This window comes from Macaca thibetana, chromosome 18 (genome assembly GCF_024542745.1).
Source record: "Macaca thibetana thibetana isolate TM-01 chromosome 18, ASM2454274v1, whole genome shotgun sequence".
Lineage (NCBI taxonomy): Eukaryota > Metazoa > Chordata > Mammalia > Primates > Cercopithecidae > Macaca > Macaca thibetana.
Genome location: NC_065595.1, coordinates 64134976 through 64154626, shown reverse-complemented (window position 1 = coordinate 64154626; position 19651 = coordinate 64134976).

Genomic DNA, 19651 nt, shown 5'->3' with positions numbered 1-19651 from the left:
AAGAGGTCGAGTGGATTATATTGTCTCAGAGGTAAGAGATAAGGACAGAGGGTGTGCTTAAAATAGGCCACTAAATTGCTGCCTGCTGTTGTGACAAGCTTTTGAGAAAGCACTGTTGGTGATTGCACGTTAAAAGATCTGTAGGCTGTGGGAAGTCTCTGGGAGGAATTTAAGGCAGTGTGTAAAATTGTGGGATTCCTAATTCTAGTTCAAAACCAAACTGTCAAGAGAAAGAGGAGAAACATTCTACTTATGGTAACAGTTTGAGGGACTGTTGTAATTTATCATCCAACAAGACGCAATGCAGCTCAGCCTGTCAAGTCAGTAACACCTAACTCTAGTTAGTGTAGGAGCAATTTATAGCTAAGCGTTATTGAACAAATCTGGACTCTGCTGCTCACACAATGATCCTTCTAGACTCTTGCTTTTGTGAAGGTAACTATAGAAGTAAAGGAGAGACTAGGTCCTTGGGACATACTGGAGCTCAGGGAACAAGACTGACAAGCAGAGCTCAGAGATATAATGTCAGAAGGAACGTTAGGAGCTGGAAATGAGAGCAGTCACCTCCTCTTTCTGATGTCAGACACGGGAGAGCCTCAGTGCTGGGTTAAGGAGAGGCACAGGAAGACAGCCTCCAGTTGACAAACGTTATTTTAAAAGTTTTACATAGATAACTTTATTTATATTTTCCTTTGTGTTTTCTTTCATTTCCTGTACTTGTAAGAAGTCTTTGCCCATCCAAAGATCAGTTAAATGTATTTTTTTCCAATCCCTTCCTGTTTTTAAAAATATTTATCTCTTTATGTTAGAGTATGAAAAGTGAGGTTTAAATTTGATCATTATCTCTGCAACGGTCAATTTCCCCCAACACTAACTTTGAAATATCTGGCCCCACTGATTTGTGATGGTCCTTCTTATATCACCTTGCTATCTGAGTTAGGCTGTGTTTCAGAACATCTATTCTGTTTCACTCCTATGCTCTGCCTTGCATCAGTTTTACATTATTGTATTTATGGTAGTCTTATGTTTTATGTTTTGTGTGCAATTTAGCAACATAACATTTCTATTTGAGTCTTTTTGAAGTTATTATACTTATTTTTCCAAATAAACTTTAAAATGACTTTTATAAAGTGCACAGAATACCAACACAATTGAATTAAACTATATCAATTTGAGAAGTATTGACTTTTCAATATTTAATCCTTCTGGGAAAAGAAAAAAAGTACACATCAGTATATTTCATCTCCTTTCAGATTTTCTGATTAATTCCTGTAGCTTTTTTTTTCTTTTATGTATTGCATAGTTTGCTAGCCAATTCTGGGTATTTCATGGTTTTTTTTTTTTTTTTTGCTCCTGTAAATAAAAATATTTTTCTTTTGTTTCATCTTGTAGTTATGGTTTAACGTAGGAGAAATTTGATATTATTGCGGTGTATATTACAACTTATTAGTAAGTTCTAAAAGTTTTTAAGTTGATTTTTTGAGTTTTAAAGATATCTAATTATATATTACATAAATAGTAATAATTTATCACCATATAATTAGTGAGAAGTTTTGCATATTCTGGAATATTTGGTGAATTTTCACTCTTAGTTTTCTGTGTTTCTGTGATTGTAATTTATCACCAGAAACAGACTCTATCATAAAATTTATAATTAGATTTATAGATTATATTGGGTGAAAAATTAAAATTCTAGTTGTATTTAACTTGTCTCACTTTTTTTTTAAACTAAAATTTTTCTTCATGTATTGTGGTGTCACTGGTAGTTAGGATTTCTATCCAAGAACCAAAAAACACAATAGTTGTGCTTTTTAGTGAATTAAGGTAAGTTTTTATCTCTTATAATCACTAATATTTAATCCAATTGAACTTTTGTGAAGAGTTTTGGAAAAGATTATCAACTGTAGTGGTCAAGCTTGTAAAATGAAATCTGGGAAGTATTTTCAAAGTAAATCTTAGCTCTGTATATTTAAGACAGGGAGCTGAATGCTTTCTAAAGTGGATTCATTCCACAGACAGGTTTGGAGTTGGCTTTAATAAATGCTAATGAGGCCGGGCGCGGTGGCTCAAGCCTGTAATCCTAGCACTTTGGGAGGCCCAGACGGGCGGATCACGAGGTCAGGAGATCGAGACCATCCTGGCTAACACAGTGAAACCCCGTCTCTACTAAAAATACAAAAAACTAGCCGGGTGAGGTGGCGGGCGCCTGTAGTCCCAGCTACTTGGGAGGCTGAGGCAGGAGAATGGCGTAAACCCGGAGGTGGAGCTTGCAGTGAGCTGAGATCGCGCCACTGCACTCCAGCCTGGGCGACAGAGGGAGACTCCGTCTCAAAAAAATAAAAATAAATAAATAAATAAATGCTAATGAACAGGTCAGCCAGCCAACAGCAAGTTTGTAGTAAGTGGCTATTCTGGGTTTAGCACCCTCATATATTCTGAGGAGATTATAGATCGTTATTGGTCTTGTGTTCAGCCAGTCTCTATAAGGACTCCTTCCCTCCTTTGTAGGCTAGTTTCATTTTTCCACCCTTTAAGCATCCATCTGCTGTCTATCATCAGTCCTCATCTTGTCCCTCTACATTGTCCTTTCTCAAGACTCCAACAAAGATCACTAAGCATATAGATGACTTCCAAAAGGTTCGGTTTTTGTCCTGACAGATTTCTAGCCTGAGCTCAGCAGCTGACTGTCAAACCTACCAAATATATTCATTTGAAGGTCCTTCAGGGATATCACATTCAATATATTCCAAATCGACCCATCATTCCTCCTCACTCCTAGACTTTTTGCCTTAAATTTACTTAACTGCCCATGCTTGAAAAGCATGTGTCATTCCTAATTTCTTCCTATCCCTTACTTCTCATATTCAGTCTATAAGAAATACCCATTGATCCTTGCTGATTCAATGTACTGAACACCATTTTATTATTTCCACTCTATCACCATTGTGTTTATCTTACTAAGACTCACACTTATGTCACCTGAAGGACCACCGTAAAACATACAGCATTCTCTCTGCCTGCAGGCCCCCCACTCCACAGCAATTCTTCTACATTCCCCAAATTTCATTTTTGGTGTTAATATGATCATGTCACTCTTCCATTTAGATTGCCTAATGAGGCCTGTTGACTCTTTAGGTGGAACATAAGGCCGAGTCATTGTCTTTCATTCTCCCTTTATATCCATGCTGTTTGAAGGCAGATAACATGGAAACTTTCTGTTACCCAGAGGTCTCATGCTTGCTCATATTTCTTTGCCTTTGTATATTTGGGTCTCTCTCCCAAAAATACTTTTTTCCCCACCTTTTTCACCTAATGATTTTTTAAATTTTAATGTAGTTTTCATCTGCTCTAAAATTGTTCCCTAACTTGTGATGGTTTAAAATATATCTACCAATTCTTCAATATTTCCTTCAGTAAATGAAGCTAATTCCCCTCTTTCGAGTGAGGGCTGGACTTAGAGGCTTGCTTCTAACATACACAATAATATGGCAGAAATGATGGCATCTCCCTTCTGAGAGTAGATTTTAAAAGACTGCAACTTCTTTCTTCATTGCATTTCCTTTCTCTCAGATAAACTTTTTTTATTTTTTACTTTTCCATAGGTTATTGGGGAACAGGTCGTGTTTGATTACATGAGTAAGTTCTTTAGTGGTGATTTGTGAGATTTTGGTGTACCCATCACCTGACCAGTATACACTGTGCCCTATTTGTAGTCTTTTATCCCTCACCCCCTCACCCCTCCCACCCTTACCCACAAGTCCCAAGGTCCCTTGTATCATTCTTATGCCTTTGCATCTTCATAGCTTAACTCCCACATATCAGTGAGAACATACGATATGTGATATTCCATTACTAAATTACTTCACTTAGAATAATAGTTTCGAATCTCATTCAGGTTGCTGTGAATGCCATTAATTCATTCCTTTTTATGACTGAGTAGTATTCCATATATATATATATATATATATATATATATATATTTCTTTATCCACTTGTTGATTGATAAGCATTTGGGTTGGTTCCCAATATTGCAATTGCTAATTATGCTGCTATAAACATGTGTGTGCAAGTATCTTTTTTTATAAAATGACTTCTTTTCCTCTGAATAGACATCCAGTAGTAGGACTGCGGGATCAAATGGTAGTTCTACTTTTAGTTCTTTAAGGAATCTCCACACTGTTTTCCATAGTGTTTGTACTAGTTTACATTCCAACTAGCAGTGTAGAAGTGTTCCTTGATCACCACATCCATGCCAGTATCTACTGTTTTATGAGTTTTTTGATTATGGCCATTCTTGCAGGAGTAAGGTGGTATAGCATTATGGTTTTCATTTGCATTTCCCTGGATCGTTAGTGATGCTGAGCGTTTTTTCATATGTTTCTTGGCCATTTGCATATCTTCTTTTGATAATTGTCTATTCATGTTCTTAGCCCACTTTTTTATTATACTTTAAGTTCTAGGGTATATGTGCACAATGTGCAGGTTTGCTACATATGTATACATATGCCATGTTGGTGTGCTACACCCATTAACTCATCATTTGCATTAGGCATTTCTCCTAATGTTATCTCTCCCTCCTCCCCCCACCCCACAACAGGTCCTGGTGTGTGATGTTCCCCAACCTGTGTCCAAGTGCTCTCATTGTTCAATTCCCACCTATGAGTGAGAACATGCAGTGTTTGATTTTCTGTCCTTGCAATAGTTTGCTCAGAATGATGGTTTCCAGATACATCCATGTCCCTACAAAGGACACAAACTCATCCTTTTTTATGGCTGCATAGTATTCCATGGTGTATATGTGCCACATTTTCTTAATCCAGTCTGTCACTGATGGACATTTGGGTTGATTCCAAGTCTTTGCTATTGTGAATAGTGCCGCAATGAACATACGTGTGTATGCGTCTTTATAGCAGCATGATTTATAATCCTTTGGGTATATGCCCAGTAATGGGATGGCTGGGTCAAATGGTATTTCTAGTTCTAGATCCTTGAGGAATCAACACACTGTCTTCCACAATGGTTGAACTAGTTTACAGTCCCACCAACAGTGTAAAAGTGTTCCTATTTCTCCACATCCTCTCCAGCACCTGTTGTTTCATGACTTTTTAATGATCACCATTCTAACTGGTGTGAGATGGTATCTCATTGTGATTTTGATTCGCATTTCTCTGATGGCCAGTGATGAGCATTTTTTCATGTGTCTGTTGGCTACATGAATGTCTTCTTTTGAGAAGTGTCTGTTAATATCCTTTGCCCACTTTTTGATGGGGTTGTTTGATTTTTTCTTGTAAATTTGTTTTAGTTTTTTGTAGATTCTGGATATTAGCCCTTTGTCAGATGGGTAGATTGCAAAAATTTTCTCCCATTCTGTAGGTTGCCTGTTCACTCTGATGGTGGTTTCTTTTGCTGTGCAGAAGCTTTTTAGTTTAATTAGATCCCATTTGTCTATTTTGGCTTTTGTTGCCATTGCTCTTGGTGTTTTAGCCATGAAGTCCTTGCCCATGCCTATGTCCTGAATGGAATTGTCTAGGTTTTCTTCTAGGGTTTCTGTGGTTTCAGGTCTAACAGTTAAGTCTTTAATCCATCTTGAATTAATTTTTGTATAAGGTGTAAGGAAAGGATCCAGTTTCAGCTTTCTACATATGGCTAGCCAGTTTCCCCACACCATTTATTAAATAGGGCATCATTTCACCCTTTCTTGTTTTTGTCAGGTGTGTCAAAGATCAGATGGTTGTAGATGTGTGGTATTATTTCTGAGGGCTCTATTCTGTTCCATTGGTCTATATCTCTGTGTTGGTACCAATACCATCCTGTTTTGGTTACTGTAGCTTTGTAGTATAGTTTGAAGTCAGGTAGCATGATGCCTCCAGCTTTGTTCTTTTGGCTTAGGATTGTCTTGGCAATGCAGGCTCTTTTTCTGGTTCCATATGAACTTCAAAGTAGTTTTATCCAATTCTGTGAAAAAAGTCATTGGTAGCTTGATGGGGATGGCATTGAATCTATAAATTACCTTGGGCAGTATGGCCATGTTCACGATATTTATTCTTCCTATCCATGAGCATGGAATGTACTTCAATTTGTTTCCTCTTTTATTTCATTGAGCAGTGGTTTGTAGTTCTCCTTGAAGAGGTCCTTCACATCCCTTGTAAGTTGGATTCCTAGGTATTTTATTCTTTTTGAAGCAATTGTGAATGGGAGTTCACTCATGATTTGGCTCTCTGTTTGTCTGTTGTTGGCGTATGAGAATGCTTGTGATTTTTGCACATTGATTTTGTATCCTGAGACTTTGTTGAAGTTTCTTATCAGCTTAAGGAGATTTTGGACTGAGACAATGGGGTTTTCTAAATATACAATCATGTCATCTGCAAACAGGGACAATTTGACTTCCTCTTTTCCTAATTGAATACCCTTTATTTCTTTCTCCAGCCTGACTGCCCTGGCCAGAACTTCCAACACTATGTTGAATAGGAGTGGTGAGAGAGGGCATCTCTGTCTTGTGCCAATTTTCAAAGGGAATGCTTCCAGTTTTTGCCCATTCAATATGATATTGGCTGTGAGTTTGCAATAAATAGCTCTTATTATTTTGAGATACATCCCATCAATACCTAGTTTATTGAGAGTTTTTTAGCATGAAGGGCTGTTGAATTTTGTTGGAGGACTTTTCTGCATCTATTGAGATAATCATGTGGTTTTTGTCTTTGGTTCTGTTTATATGATGGATTATGTTTTTGATTTGTGTATGTTGTACTAGCCTTGCATCCCAGGGATGAAGCCAACTTGATCATGATGGATAAGCTTTTTGATGTGCTGCTGGATTCAACTTGTGAGTATTTTATTGAGGATTTTTGCATTGATGTTCTTTAGGGATATTGGTCTAAAAGTCTCTTTTTTTGTTGTATCTCTGCCAGGCTTTGGTATCAGGATGATGCTGGCCTTGTAGAATGAGTAAGGGAGGATTCCCTCTTTTCCTATTGATTGGAATAGTTTCAGAAGGAATGGTACCAGCTCCTCTTTGTACCTCTGGTAGAATTCAGCTGTGAATCCATCTGGTCCTGGACTTTTTTTTTTGGTTGGTAGGCTATTAATTATTGCCTCAATTTCAGAGCCTGTTATTGGCCTATTCAGGGATTCAACTTCTTCCTGGTTTAGTCTTGGGAAGGTGTATGTGTCCAGGAATTTTTCCATTTCTTCTAGATTTTCTAGTTTATTTGTGTAAAGGTGTTTGTAGTATTCTCTGACGGTAGTTTGTATTTCTGTGGAATCAGTGGTGATATCCGCTTTATCAAAACAAACAGCCTGTGTACCTTTGTTTTTTAAATTGTAGTATTATTTTATAGGTCCTGTGAAATTTATGCTTTAAAGAGGTCCTGTTTTGATGTGTTTCCAGGATTAGTTTCAAGATTTAGAGCTCCTTTTAGCAGTTCTTGTAGTAGTGGCTTGCTAGTGTCAAATTCTCTCAGCATTTGTTTGTCTGAAAAGACTGTATCCTTCCTTCATATATGATGCTTAGTTTCGCTGCATACAAAATTCTTGGCTGAGAATTGTTTTGTTTGAGGAAGCTGAAGATAGGGCCCCAATCCCTTCTAGCTTGTAGGGTTTCTGCTGAGAAATCTGCTGTTAATCAGATAGGTTTTCCTTTTTAGGTTACCTGGTGCTTTTGTCTCACAGCTCTTAAGATTCTTTCCTTTGCCTTAACTTTAGATAACCTGATGAGAATATGTCTAGGCAATGATCTTTTCATAATGAATTTCCCAGGTGTTCTTTGTGTTTCTTGTATTTGGATGTCTAGGTCTCTAGCAAGGTTGGGGAAGTTTTCCTTGATTATTCCCCCAAAAATGTTTTCCAAACTTTTAGATTTCTCTTCTTCCTCAGGAGCACCAATTATTCTTAGGTCTGTTCTTTTAACATAATCCCAGAAATCTTGGAAGCTTTGTTCGTATTTTCTTATTCTTTTTTCTTTGTTGGAGTGAGTTAAAGACATTGTCTTTGAGCTCCGAATTTCTTTCTTTTACTTGTTCAATTCTGTTGCTGAGCTTTTCCAGAGCATTTTGCATTTTTATAAGTGTGTCCAATGTTTCCTGAAGTTTGATTATTTTTTCTTTATGCTATCTATTTCCTTGACTATTTCTCTCTTCACATTGTGTATCATTTTTTGGGATTCGTTGCATTAGGCTTCACCTTTCTTTGGTGACTCCCTGATTAGCTTAATAACTAACCTCCTGAATTCTCTTTCAGGTAAATCAGGGATTTCTTCTTGGTTTGGATCCATTGCTGGTGAACTGGTGTGATTTTGGGGGATGTTAAAGAGACTTGTTTTGTTATATTATGAGGGTTGGTTTTCTGGTTCCTTCTCATTTGGGTAGCCTCTATCAGAGGGAAGGTCTAGGGCTGAAGGCAGCTGTTCAGATTATTTTGTCCCACAAGGTATTCCCTTGATGTAGTACTCTTCCCTTTTTCCTATGGATATTGCTTCTTGAGAGGTGAGCTGTAGAGATTGTTCTCTCTCTTCTGGGTCTACCAGCAAGTCTACCAGGCTCCAGGCTGGTACTGGGGGTTGTCTGCATAGAGTCCTGTGCTGTGAACCATCTATGGATCTCTCAGCCATGGATACCAGCACCTTTTCTGGTGGAGGTAGCAGTGGGGTGAAGTGGACTTTGTGAGTGTTCTTAGCTTGGGTGGTTTAATGCTCTGTTTTTGTGCTGGTTGGCCTACTTCCAGGACATGGCACTTTCCAGTGTGGAAAGGAACTGGTGGTGGGCAGGGCCCTAGAACTCCCAAGAGTGCATGCCCTTTGTCTTCAGTTACAAGGGTGGGTAGAGAAGGACCATCAGGTGAGGGAAAGTCTAGATGTGTCTGAGCTGAGACTCTCCTTGGGGCAGATCTTGCTGAAGCTGCTGTGGGGCATGGGGGTGAGGTTCTCAGGTCAATGGAGTTGTGTGCCTAGAAGGATTATGGCTGCCTCTGTTGAGTCATGTAAGTTGTCAGGGAAGTGGGGAAAAGCCGGCAGTCATAGGCCTCACTCAGCTCTCATGCAATCTAAAGGGCCAGTCTCACTCCCACCACACCCCCTCTAAGAGCACCGAGTCTGTTTCCAGGCAGTGGGCAAGCAGGTCTGAGAACTTGCCCCAGGATACCCACCTCCCAGCTATGAAACAAAAGGGCTTTAGTTCTTCCCCAACCTGTGGAGTCTGCACACAGGATTTGCCCTCCCCTGAGTTCTGGCCAGGGGGCATCTCGACTGGTTCAAATTGTTGCAAAGTTCAGCTGGAGACTTCCTTCCTCCTGTGGTGATTTCCCCATGCCTCTGGCCACCCTCCCAAAGGATGCCTGTGATGCCAGGAAGCAATGGCTGGCTTGGAGACCCAGCAAGCTCCCAGGGCCTTTCCCGCTGCTTTCTCTACCCCTGTCTTTCACTCATCTCTCTAAGTTGACTCAGCTCCAGGTAAGGTTGGAAACTTCTCCTGCAAACTAGACCTTCAGTTTCCCCAGTGGGCGGTGTGTGTTCGGAGGTAGAGGACCTCCCTTTCCCACTTCTGCAGTTTGGGCACTCACAGTATTTGGGGTGTCTCCCGGGTCCTGTAGGAGCAGTCTGCTTTCTTCAGAGGGTCTGTGGGTCATCTCAGGATTCCTGATTTTTTTTCTTGCAGTGATTCGGGAACTAAAATTTACTATGTGAGCCTCTGCACAATGCTCTGTCCATCCAAGTTGGAGCTGCAATCTAGTCCTGCCTGCTGTCTGCAATGATGATCCCTTTTCTTTATTCAGATGAACTTTTTCTGAGGGAAGCCAGATTCCATGTCATAAGAGCACTTGGGAAGACTATGGTATGACCAATGGTGAGAGGGTCTTAATGTTTTGGCCAAAAGCCAGTGAGGTACTGAGACCAGCTAGCACCCATAGGAGTGATATTGGAAGCAGATCCTCCCCCAGTTGAGCTTTCAGATGAGATCATGCATTCAATGAACAGCTTGACAGATCTCTCATCAGAGATCTTGAGCCAGAACCAGGCAGCTGAGCTGTTTCCACATTCCTGACCCTCAGAAACTGTGAGATAATAAATATTTGTTGTTTTAAGCTGCTTACTTCTGGAGCAACTTTTTAACCCTTTCCCCACCTCTGCACTCATAACACCATATGCTTGCCTGTATGGGAGCATTAATTACACTATTTGAATTATCTATTAATTATTCCAATTTCCTTATTAAAGTGTGAATACATTGTGAGCAGATTTATTTTTCTTTCAGAGTCTTGCTCTATCACCCAGGCTGGAGCTCACTGCAAGCTCTGCCTCCTGGGTTCAGGCCATTCTCCTGCCTCAGCCTCCCAAGTAACTGGGACTACAGGTGCCTGCCACCATGACCGGCTAATTTTTTGTATTTTTTAGTACAGATGGGGTTTCACCATGTTAGCCAGGATGGTCTTGTTCTCCTGACCTTGTGATCCGCCAGCCTCAGCCTCCCAAAGTGCTGGGATTACCGGTGTGAGCCACCATTGAGCAGATTTTTAACTACATATTGAATAGATAACTGAATATAGCAGATGACTCTTAGTTTCAACAAACCTACATTCTGTTAAGAATATTACCATACATTACAAAAGAGCAAATAATAAAAGATATTCTCTAATAGACTTTAACCTTAGATGATACAGACCTCACTCTATAGGATTTCAGAGAAAGAAGACATACATTAAGGCTAAAGGAGTCCCAGAAGGATTTCTGGACATGACGATAGAGCTAGGACTCTGAATTTGGGTAAGATTTAAGTAAACAAAAGAAGATGAGTCACTTTAAGCATTGGGGCTACTTCTATCAAGGGCATGGTAGGATGAGCTTGTCCATGGAAATATTTGAGGATTAATTAGATTCAGACAATCAGAAACAAGAAGGCTCGTGTGACTAACATTCAACCAATTTGAATAAATGAAGTTGAGGCCAGATCACAGAAACCCTGAAAGATGGGAACATTTCAGATAAGAACCCTGTGATAGTTAATTTTATGTGTCAACTCGGCAGGGCCACAGGGTACCCAGATATTTGATCAAACATTATTCTGGGTGTTTCTGTGAAGGCGTTTTGGATAAGGTTAATATTCAGATTGTTAGACTGAGTAAAGCAGGATACCCTCCCTATGTAGGTGGGCCTTGTTCAATCAGTTGAAGGCCTGGACAGAACCAAAACCTGACCCTTCCCCAAGGAAGGGAAGATTCATCCTGCCTAACTGCCTTCCAGCTGGGAAATAGATTTATCCTGTCTTTGGACTTGAGTCAAAATGCTGGCTCTCCCTGGGTTTCAAGTCTGACGGCCTTCAGATTGGAACCATACCATCAGTCTTCCCAAGTCTCAGGCCTTCAGACTCAGACTGGAAACAAACCATCAGCATTCCTAGTCTCCAGCTTGCCTGCTCACCTGCAGATCTCAGGACTTGACAGCCTTATAAAATCTAGATCTTCTATAGTTTCTGTTTCTCTAGAGAACTCTGGTTAATACGTACCCTACAACTACTTTATTCTTCCGTAAAGAAGAAGTAGGTAGTCTTCCTTCATATGTGAATTTTTAGGATACACTTTGACACCCTACAGTAAAAGAAAAAAATGACCAGAGTGATAGCAAATACTTTGTCTCATATGGAGAAAATATCCCGAAAAAAACTTATCTTCTGTGATACTTGATGACATATTAGATTTTCTAATATCTGTTAAAATAATGAATTATTATTTTAATGTGTTCAGCAAATATTCAATGTTGGGTTTTGTTCTAAGTTTCCAAGAGGAGCTGTAGAGTTAGTGCTTTCAGTTATCCTTGTGACCATGCTCTCTCCTTTACAAAAATCTACATATTATTTCACTTACAGCTGAAACATTTAAAAAATCTAAAAGGTGATGTGTCTCTTTTGCATCATAACAGGTGTAGGTGGCCCATTACTGCTTTAATCATAATTAGTTGTGCATTGCAGATGCACAGCCTGAGATAATTTTAGAACTTAAGGAGCAACCCCATGAGTCTGCACTTGGGCTTTCTTCAGAAAAAAAATTCTATACATTCTTATAAAACCCTTGATTTCTTCTCTAGCTCATTCTTTTCAGGAGGCTCTAGCAGGTGCTGGCTTTGATTAATAGTCTCTAACCATATTCTTTTCAAACCATCTCTCACTTAGGAAGTTACATTTCATTTTAGTGCTGGTTGTTGTAGTGGTTGCATAGCAACAGTATTGGCCAAAGAATTTTTTCCCTATACATAAAATGAATTTCTCAGTTTTAGTTCAAAGCTCCTCTTTTGCTTCAAGAGTATTAAAAACTTTCATTAATTCATTGGGTGAATGAGGTGAAAAGCAGCTGGTGCCATTTTCAGAAACAGAGGCATCAAGGCCAATTGTGTAGAAAGTAAATAGGTCAAAAAAAGAAAGTAAATAGGTTAAAAGAAGAGACAAAATTATGCAGAAGTTTGGGGGATAATTTTGAGGGACAATAAACAATAGAACACTTTTATATGAATAGTGTAGGAAAAATTATAGTTTTCTGGGCTTTGTGAGGAGGTAGACACAAAAGTCATATGAGCATAGCAGTGCCGAGCTGTAACTTATTATGTGCCTAGGAAACCCAATTCTTTATCTTTAAATTTTTTAAAATAAAACCTTCAATTAATGGCTGAAGGCTTGAGTTTGTATTTCACAAATAAAATATGAGCTTTGTTTTCTAGAAACTTGAGAGAAGACACGTATAACATGTGAATACTATGCTAGGCAGGGAAAGACAGAAGCATGCATCAGACTTAGATATATTTTTAGAGTCTCAGTCTAATAGATACATTTTGTTTTTGCCAACTTCAACTTTCCCTCCAAGGTGGCATCCAGATGCTCTCTGAGAGCCAGGCTTTTCCTTTTTTCTTCTCTGTTCTTGGCCTCTGTTCCCTGTCTTTCTCCCACTGTTCTCCTCCACTGAATTCCAAGCCATTATAGGTTACAACTAAATCATTACATTAAAAAGTGTCTACTTATTGTCTTGGCAGTTTTGCTATTCTAATCTTCCATAGCAACTTACAAATGACTATATTTTACATACATTACTACATTTAATCATAGCAACTCCTCCGTTGGACAAGTTGAATATTGCTTTTAAAGGAACTCAGATATTTTAGAGTTTAAGAACAGCTAGCAAACAACTGAGGCTTATTGGAACATCATTTTTGCCTTCAATCCATGGCTCTTTCTTATAGACCGTATTGCCTTTAACAAAAGGGTATCATATCTATTTGATTCAAGTTGTAATAGTTAATTTGGTCAATAGTTTCAAAATGAGTGTATATTTGTCAACATTGTCTGTCTTAATTTGTAGTCTTCTATCAACAGGACAGACCACACTTGTTAAATTCACTTTGATGGGTTATTATTAAAACCCATCAAACATGCAGGCATTCAACAAGACAAATATGCTCAGAGTTATAATCATGTGGGGTCTCATCACACTTTCGGCTATTCACATAAATTTGACTGCTTTGTAGAGTTTCAATGACATTAGTGCAACAAACTGCATGAAGTGTTTGTTATTCTGCTACCGTTTCAAATATAATCTCTGTTTTGAAACAAATCCTGCAAGTAGCCTTTATTTTTATCCATTGGTTATGTTTCATAGAACAAAAGTTTGCAGTAACAAGAAAAAAAAGTTATTTTATATAAGTTTATATAAGTTATTTTCACTGCAATGACTACATTATGCAGCATGGCACACAATACATTGTAAGACGAGTGAGGTCTATGCCATTGATTACTTTTTCTTTATGTTTAAAGAGTGAACTTTAAGTTTTATAATTTATTGCATGTATTAAAGAAAAGGGAATACTATTTTATTTGCGGTATTTTGTCAAGAAATGTATCTATATGTCTATCTATGTATGTAAATTTTATAGGAAATAGAAAAGTCTTGTCTTTCAAGCAATAGAATAGCATTTTCCCCTTGCATTCAAATGGAGAGAATTGGGACTTTCTCTGCATTAGTAGAATTTTGCAATGAGAATAGAGGCAGTTGGTGATGTAGCAGAAATAAACTCCAGATCAAGAGAAATGATGAACACTATCCTGCTTCTATCAATAGTAATAAATTATTCATATTTTTAGTGAAAACTTTCCTAGTGGGCTTGTTAGTTAATCCAACAATGATAATAAAAATGAATGAATGAATGAACATGTCAAACAAGAATCAAATATTGAACTTTGAAATTCTGGTGTCTTAATGTATTCACTTAAAAATGCTGTAAGATTGCTATCTAATTTATCTCCTTTGCTATATCTTACAAGTGACGATTCAAGAAAATAGATGTATATGTGAGAAAATCTATGTCCTACTAATGATTATGAGTCCTGATTTCTTGTATTTTCCCTCTGAGACATTTATCCTTTCTACTCAACCTGCTTGACCACCTCTAAAGGATGACAAATTTTGGCCTTTGAGTAGACATCTCAACCTGCTCATAGCAAACTGGGGACCCAAAGGTCTTATTGCAGTTTGAATACTCTCAGTCTCTTTTAGTATAAACTTAGTGCTCTTTTGCCAACTCAATTTACTTTAAAACTTGGTGGATATTCAACGTATCTGATTACATTCTACCTCAAGCATCACATCCACAATTATTTTTGAAATTTGCTTTCTTGTTATTACTACTATGTTGGTATTAGGCTTCTACGCATTATACCCTTGAATGTTCTAGAAATCCCCTTTGTCTAGATGAGAAAACCTGCTGGCAAAAAAGCGTCTTAGAACCACATTCTTTATTTTTATCTTAGTCCTCAGGCCTCATTCTACATTGAGAAATTTCACTGAGAGACTGGAGATTAAATATGTATCTGTTTTCCAACCCTCTATATTTCCTCTAAATTACACCAGTGCAGTGGCCAGTTCTCCTATTAGCTCATCTCTCTCTCTCTTTCTCTTTTCATTTTTTTTTTAGTTCTGTGCCATGCACAGATAAGAACAGTCAGCTGACACTTTTAATATTCTGCCTAGATATCATCTTGGCCAATTTCAAAAGTTTACCATGAACATTTTATTCCTTCTAAGTCTAAAAACAAAGACTCATTCTAAATTTTGTAGCTCACCGGGGAAGCCCGCTTTGGATGGGCTAATTCATGAATTTTCAGTCAGCTATGAGACAGGCAGGTAGTCTGTTCTGAACTGGACTGTCTCACATATGTGGGGTTCAGCTGACCCTTGGCTTCTCTAGGATGTCTTCAGCTGAAACTGGCCTTTTCTCCCCATGGACTGTCATTCTCCAGCAGGGAGGTTTTTCATGTGACAGTGGTAAGACTCTAAGAGAAAGAGTAGGACCACCTAAGACCTCTTGAAGCCTAAGTTCAGCACAGGAACTCTGTCACTTATGCATTCTATTGTTCAAAGGAAGTCAAGAGGTCAGCCTATTTTCAAAGCATGGGAAAACAAATTCCACTTCTTGATGGGTGCCTCTCCAAAGTCACATTGCAAAGGGCACACATATGGGGAGGGGTAAAGAACTGCAGCAATTTTTGCAATCGATCTACCTCAGAGCCATTATTTCTTCAAATATTGCACTTGCCACATTCTTAATTTCCTATCCTTTTGAAACCCTGACTAATGAATATTATTTCCATGTCTTATAATTGTTCTGTTTTCCATCTTTTTTTAAAACTTTTATTTTAGCTTCATGGGTACATGTGTACGTTGTTATATAAGTAAATTGCATGTTGTAGGGTTTGGAATACAGATTATGTTGTCACCCAGGTAATAAACATAGTACTCAATAGGTAGTTTTGTAATCTTCACCTTCCTCCTACCCTCCACACTCAAGTAGGCCCTGATGCATGTTGTTCCCTTCTTTGTGTTCCTATTTACCCAATGTTTACTTCTCACTTATAAGTGAGAACATGCAGTATTTGGTTTTCTGTTACTGCGTTAGTTTGCTTCAGGATGTTGGTCTCTGGCACAATTCCTGTTGCTGCAAAAACATGATCTCATTCTTTTTTATGGCTGCATAGTATTCCATGAGGTATATGTATCATGTTTTCTTCGTCCAGTCTGCCACTGGTGGGCATTTAGGTTGAATCCATGCCTTGCTATTGTGAATAGTGCTGTGTCTTTATGGTAGAATGATTTATATCCCTTTGGGTATATACCCAATAATGGGATTGCTGGGTCAAATGGTAATCCTATTTTAAATTATTTGAAAGGTTGTCAAACTGCTTTCCACAATGGCTGAACTAATTAACATTCTCACCAGCAGTTCGTAAGTGTTCCCTTTTCTCCACAACCTCACCAGCCTCTGTTATCTTCTGACTTTTTTTTTTTAAGAAAAATGTATTTTTTATTTATTTTTATTTTTATTTTTCATTTTTTTTTTCTTTTTTATTTATTATTATTATACTTTAAGTTCTAGGGTACATGTGCATAATGTGCAGGTTTGTTACATATGTATACTTGTGCCATGTTGCTGTGCTGCACCCATTAACTCGTCAGCACCCATCCACTCGTCATTTACATCAGGTATAACTCCCAATGCAATCCCTCCCCCCCTCCCCCCTCCCCATGATAGGCCCCGGTGTGTGATGTTCCCCTTCCCGAGTCCAAGTGATCTCATTGTTCAGTTCCCACCTATGAGTGAGAACATGCGGTGTTTGGTTTTCTGTTCTTGTGATAGTTTGCTAAGAATGATGGTTTCCAGCTGCATCCATGTCCTTTTTAATAATAGTCATTCTGACTGGTGAGAGAATGGCTTTGTGGTTTTAATTTGCATTTCTGTAATGATTACTGATGTTAAGCAGTTTTTTATATGCTTGATGACTGCACGTGTGTCTTCTTTTGGAAAGTGTCTGTTAATGTCCCTTTGTCCACATTTTAATGAAGTTGCTTATTGTTTCCATGTAAATGTGTTTAAGTTCCTTATAAATGCTAGATTTTATACCTTTACTGAATGCATAGTTTGCAAATATTTTCTCCCATTCTGTAGGTTGTCTGTTTATTCTGTTGATTGTTTCTTTTACTGTGCAGAAGCTCTTTAGTTTAATTAGATCCCATTTGTCAATTTTAGTTTTTGTTGAAACTGCTTTTTGCATCTTTGTCATGAAGTCTGCTAGGTCCTATGTCCAGAATGATATTTCCGAGGTTATCTTTCAGGGTTTTTATAGTTTTCAGTTTTAAATTGAAGTCTTTAATCCATCTTGAGTTAATTTTTGGATATGATGTAAGGAAGGGGAACGGTTTCAATCTTCTGCATGTGGCTATCCAGTTAATCCAGCACCATTTATTGAATATGAAGTCCTCTCCTCTTTGCTTGTTTTTGTCAATTTTGTTGACGATCAGATGGTTTTAAGTGTGTGGCATAATTTTTGGGGTCTCTATGCTGTTCCATTTATCAATGTGACTGTTGTACCAGTACCTTGCTATTTAGGTTACTATAGTTTTATAGTGTAGTTTTAAGTCAGGTAATGTGATGCCTCCTGCTTTGTTATTTTCCCTTGGCTCTTTGGGCTATTTTTGGTTATATATGAATTTTAAAATAGGTTTTCCTAATTCTGTGAATAATGTCATTGATAATTTGATAGGAATAGCATGAAATTTGTAAATTGCTTTGGCAGTATGGCCTTTTTGACAATATTGATTCTTTCTATCCACAAGCCTGGAATGTTTTTCCATTTGTTCATGTCATTTCTGATTTCTTTCAGCAGTTTTTGTTATTCTCATTGTAGAGGCCTTTCACCACCTTAATTAGCTCTATTCCTGGGTATTTGATTCCTTTTGTGGCTATTTTGAATGGCATTGCATTCCTGATTGGACTCTTAGTTGGGATGTTGTTTGTATCTAGGCATTCTATTGATGTCTGTGCATTGATTTTATGTCCTGAAACTTTGTTGAAGTTGTGTATAAGATCAAGGAGTTTTGGGGCAGGTACTATCAGGTTTTCTAGGTATAGAATAATATCATCTGCCAACAGGGATATTTTGACTTCCTGTCTTCCTATTTGGATGACTTTTATTTCTTTCTCTTGCCTGACTTGCATTATATGTTGAATAGGAGTGGGAAGAGAGGGCATACTTGTCTTATCCCAGTTTTCAAGGGGAATACTTCCAGTTTTACTCATTTAGTATGATGTTGACTATGCGTTTGTCATAGATGGCTCCTACTATTTTGAAGTATGTTCCTTTAATGCCTAGTGTTTTGAGGATTTTTAACATGAAGGATGTTGAGTTTTATCAAAGGTTTTTCTGCATCTATTGAGGTTATGTGGTTTATGTTTTTAGTACTGTTTTTGTGGTGAATAACATTTATTGATTTGTATATGTTAAACCAACCTTGAATTCCAGGAATAAATCCTATTTGATCATGGTGGATTCATTTTTGATGTGTTGATGGATTTTGTTTGCTAGTATTTTCCTGAATATTTTTGCATTTGTATTCATCAAGAGTATTGCCCTAAAGTTTTCTTTTTTGGTGTGTTTCTGCCAGGTTTTGATATCAGGATGATGCTGGCCTCATAGAATGAGTTAGGAAGGAGTCCCTCTTCCTCAGTTTTTTGAAATAGTTTCAGTAGGAATGGTACCAGCTCTTCTTTATGCATCTGGCAGAATTCGGCTGTGAATCTATCTGGTACTGGGTTTTTTTCTAGTTGGTAGGCTTTTTATTACTGATTCAATGTCAGAACTCATTATTGTTCATTCAGGGACTCAATATCTTCCTGATTCAGTCTTGGAGGTTGTATGTTTCAAAGAATTTATCCATTTCTTCTAGGTTTTCTGGGTTATGTGTATACAGGTTTTCATAATAGTCTCTGAGGGTTTTTTGTATTTCTGTGGAGTCAGTAGTAACATCCCCTTTGTCATTTCTGCTTGTGTTTATTTGGAACTTCTCTTTTTTCTTTATTAGTCTAGCTGGTAGTCTGCCTTTCTTATTAATTTCTTCAAAAACCAGCTCATGGCTCATTGATCATTTCTGCAGATTTTCATGTTTTAATTTATTTCAGTTCAGCTATGATTTTGGTCATTTCTTGTCTTCTGCTAGCTTTGGAGATAGTTTGTTGTTGTTTCTCTAGCTATTCTAGTTGTGATGTTAAGTTGTTAATTTGAGATCTTTCAGTTTTCTTTTCTTTTTTTTTTTGAGACAGAATCTCACTCTGTTGCCCAGACTGGAGTGCAGTGGTGCAATCTTGGCTCACTGCAACCTCTGCCTCCTGGGTTCAAGGGATTCTCCTGCCTCAGCCTCCTGAGTAGCTTGGATTACAGGCATGTGCCACCATGCCTGGCTATTTTTTTTTTTTTTTTGTATTTTTAGTAGATATGGGGCTTCATCATGTTGGCCAGGCTGGTCTTGAACCCCTGACCTCAGATTATCTGCCCATCTCGACTTCTCAAAGTGTTAGGATGACAGGCATGAGTCACTGAGCCTGGTCCAAACTTTTTGATGTCAGCATTTAGTGCCATAAGCTTCCCTCTTAAAATTGCTTTGGCTGCATCCCAGAGATTCTGGTATGTTGTTTCTTTTTTTCTCATTAATTTCAAATAATTTGTTGATGTCTGCCTTAATTTCATTATTACTCAGAAGACATTCAGAAACATGTTATTTAATTTCCATTTAATTGTATGGAGCAGTTTTCTAAGCATTGATTTCTACTTTTATTGCACTATGGTCTGATATT